The sequence below is a fragment of the Erinaceus europaeus genome, chromosome X (assembly GCF_950295315.1).
Source record: "Erinaceus europaeus chromosome X, mEriEur2.1, whole genome shotgun sequence".
Classification (NCBI taxonomy): Eukaryota; Metazoa; Chordata; class Mammalia; order Eulipotyphla; family Erinaceidae; genus Erinaceus; species Erinaceus europaeus.
The window spans coordinates 117,175,156-117,179,664 of NC_080185.1; positions in this window are offsets into that span (position 1 = coordinate 117,175,156).

Here is a 4,509-nt window from a genome sequence, read left to right on the forward strand (position 1 = left end):
ACATCAGAAAAGGTAACAGCAGCAAATGCTGGAAAGGGTGTGGGGTCAAAGGAACCCTCCTGCACTGCTGGTGGGAATGTCAATTGGTCCAACCTCTGTGGAGAACAGTCTGGAGAACTCTCAGAAGGCTAGAAATGGACCTACCCTATGACCCTGCAATTCCCCTCCTGGGGATATATCCTAAGGAACCCAACACATCCATCCAAAAAGATTTGTGTACACATATGTTCTTGGCAGCACAATTTGTAATAGCCAAAACCTGGAAGCAACCCAGGTGTCCAACAACAGATGAGTGGCTGAGCAAGTTGTGGTATATATACACAATGGAATACTACTCAGCTGTAAAAAATGGTGACTTCACTGTTTTCAGCCGATCTTGGATGGACCTTGAAAAAATCATGTTGAGTGAAATAAGTCAGAAACAGAAAGATGAATATGGGATGATCTCACTCTCAGGCCGAAGTTGAAAAACAAGATTAGAAAAGAAAACACAAGTTGAACCTGAAATGGAATTGGAGTATTACTCCAAAGTAAAAGACTCTGGGGTGGGTGGGTGGGTGGGTGGGTTGTTGGGGAGAATACAGGTCCATGAAAGATGATGAATGACATAGTGGGGGTTGTATTGTTAAATGGGAATCTGGGGAATGTTATGCATGTACAAACTATTGCATTTACTGTTGAATGTAAAACATTAATTCCCCAATAAAGAAATAAATTATTTTTAAAAATTAAAAAAATAAAAAAAGAAATGTAGAACTGTCTTTTTTTGGAACATTTATCTTCAAGTTGCTCAGTCTACAAAGAACATTGTTGAAATATAAAATATATAGCCTTTTCTCTTTTTTTTTAACTGTTTCTCAGTTCGATTAAAACATGTTCTTTTAAGAACTCAGTCTAATAAATTATTTTCATGAATGAGTATTGGAATAATTGAAACTCTACATATTTTGTCTGTATCTACATTGAATTAAAAATTATTATCCCCTGTTGAGCATAGACATTACCATACGCATGGACCAAGGTTCAAGCCCCCAGTCCCCAACTGTAGGAAGAATTTTCAGAGTGACGAAATAGTGTCTCTCTCCCTGTCTCCCCCATCCCTCTCAACTTCTCTCTGTCTCTATCCAAAATAAGTATTTGTAAAGTCAAATATGCCTAATCTCAGTTTCGGTTGAGAAGACCAAGAGGTGTGGAGGTAGTTTTGTGTGTTAGAACACAGAAATGACATGCCTGAGGGTCCAAGTTCGACACCCATCACTACATGATGCCAGAGCTGAGTAGCACTCTGGTCTGTCATATATCACTCCATCTTATATATTAAAAATAAATAAGTAATTTTTAAAAGAAAGGTCTGACCCACTCCACCTGCAATATGTAGTTGTGAAGATGTCTGTTGTTTTGTTGTTAACATTTAAGCTTTGATCGTTCTTAAATATAATCATGTGAGTAATGTGGAAGGCCTAGTTTTATTTTCTTCCAGGTTAACAAGCCAATTCTACCTGTCACACGTATTGGCTATTTCATCACTCTTCCACACACCTCCCTTCTCCTCTCATCATTATCCTTTCTCTCCCACAATTCTTTCTTTCTCACAATTTTATATTTTCTCCAATAGTTCTCTGGATTTTTCCCCCTATAGTTTCTTGTTTCTTCCCCAGTTCTCTCATTTCAAGCATAATTTCTCCTTCCCACAAGTCTTATTATCACTCACAACTTTATTTATTTACTTGTTTATTTATTTAGAGGATCTGGAGCTCTTAGCAACTCTGACGTATGGGTGGTGCCAGGGATTGAACGTGGGGCCCCTGGGACCTTAGGCATACAAGGCTGGTGTGCTACCATGGTATATAATCTTCCTGTCACAATTTTCAGTTGCCATCCACATTTCTTTACAAGTCTCTCTTTTAAATATTTTATTAGTAATTTACTAGTGATTTACAAGGTTAAAAGATTACAAGCGTAGGGGCTGGGTGGTGGCGCACCTGGTTGAATACACATGTTACAATGTGCAAGGACCTGGGTTTGAGCCCCCAGCCCCATCTGCAGAGGGAAAGCTTTGTGAGTGGTGAAGCAGCGCTGCAGATGTCTCTCTGTTTCTTGCCTCATCACCCCCTTCCCTCTCCATTTCTGGCTATCTTTATCCATAAATAAATAAAGATGATTAAAAAATTAACCAAATCAAAAAAAATCCCACAAAGTCTTATCTATATATAAGAGAGAGAGAGAGAGACCTGCAGCACTGCTTCATCATTCCCAAAATTTTCCTCCTGCAGATGGGGAGCAGAGGCTCGAACCTAGGTCCTTGCGCACTGTAATATATACACTCAACCAAATGCACCACCTCCTTTTGTTTTTCTTCATTTGATAGGACAGAGAGAAATTTAGAGGGAGGGGGAAGATATGGAGAGATACAGAGACACCTGCAGTACTTGCTTCACTGTTTGTGAAGTGAGGGTTCAAACCCAGGTCCTTGTGCATGGTAACATGTGCATTTAACCAGGTGTGCCACCACTTGACCTATGATATTTTATTTTATTTTATTCTATTTTATTTTATTTCAATGAGAGAAATACAGTGAGAAATATACACAGAAGACCACTGCTCAACTCTCTTTTATGGTGATGCTGGGGATTGAACCTGGGGCCTCAAAGCCTCAGGCATGACAGTCTTTTGCAGAACCATTATGCTGTTTCTCCAAACCTCTCACAAAGTCTTAGAAAGAGGGTTGATTACCATTGCTGCTACTGCTGTTCCTCCTTCTTCCCTTTTTGGCAAACTCTTGTGTTTCAGTTCTCTAGAGTTCACATATATGAGTCAGACAATCCAGTGTTTGTCTTTCACCTCCTTACTTCACTAAGCAAAATCACCTCCAGTTCCATCCACTTTTTATAGTGACTGAGACAAATTGAGAGGGAAGGAGGAAGTAGAAAGTAGAGAGAAAGAGATTCCTGCAACACTATTTGACTGCTTGTGAAGCTTACCCCCTGCAGGTGGGGACTTGTGAACCTGAACCTGGGTCTTTGAACATAGCAATGTGTGTGCTCTATCTGGTGCCTCACTGTCTGGCTCCTGCATTTTATTTTATTTTATTTTATTTTATTTTATTTTATTTTATTTTATTTTATTTTATTTTAGATAGAGACAGAGAAGCAGAGAGGCAGAGAAAGAGGAAAAGAGACCACAGTACCAAAGCTTCCTTCAGTGTTGTTCTGGTTGGGGCTCAAACCTGGGTCATGCACATGACAAAATAGCACACTATCAAAGTGAGCTATTTTGCTGGCCCAGGGTTGTGGTGTGTTTTTTTGGTTTTGTTTTTTTGTTTTTACCAGAACATTATTCGCTTCTGGCTTTATGGTAGTACAGAGCTTGGGACTTTGAAGAGTCAGGCATAAAGTCTTTTTTAAACATTTTGATTTAGTATTATATATTTTGGATAGAGATAGAAAGAAGTTGAGAAGGAAGTGGGAGATAGATAGATAGATAGATAGATAGACAGACAGACAGACAGACAGACAGACATACAGACAGATGCCTGCAATACTCCTTCACCACTTAGGGACCTTTTCCCATTGCAGATGGGGACCGGGGGTTTAAACCCAGGTCCTTATGCACTGTAATGTGTGTGCTCCACCAGGTGCACCACCATCCAGCCCTCAAAAGCTTTTTCCATCACCATTATGCTATCTCTCCCACCTTCCTGAATTTTTCTAGTGATAAGTAAAGTGGAACATTTCTTCATACATCTGTGGACCATAGGTACATTTTCTTTAGAAAACTGTCTATTGGAATCTTTTTTAAATTTTTATTTATTATTATCTTTATTTATTGGATAGAGACAGCCAGAAATCAAGGGGGGGTGATAGAGAGGGAGAGAGACAGAGAGACACCTGCAGCCCTGCTTCACCACTCGTAAAGCTTTCCCTCTGCAGGTGGGGACCGGGGGCTCAAACCCTGGTCCTTGCGCATTGTAATACATGTGCTCAACTAGGTGTGCAACCACCTGGCCCCTATTTACATCTTTTTCTCACTTTTTTATTGGGTCATTTTTGTTGTTGTTGCTATTATTGTTGAGCTATATATCATTTATTTTAATTGCCACCAGAATTATTGCTGGGTCTTGGTGCCTGCCGACAAGCCCACCATTCTCAGTGGCCACATTTTCCTTTTTTTTTTTTTTTCCTTTTCTGTTTTTGATAAGACAGAGGGAAATTGAGATGTGAGGGGGAGATAGAGAGACATCTACAGCACTGCTTCACTGCTCATAAAGCCCCCCCCCCACAAATGTGGACCAGGGTATTGAGCCTGGATTCCTGTGCATGGTAATGTATGTGTTCAACAAGGTATACCACTGCTCAGCCCCTGATTTCTTTATATATGTTTGATAGCAATCCTTTATCAGATATGTCATGTCCCAGTTTCTGGGTTGCCTTTTTATCCTTGTGGGATTTTTTTCCATGTGTTGAAACATTTCAATATGATGTAGCCCCACCTCTTAAACCTTGAGTTTCT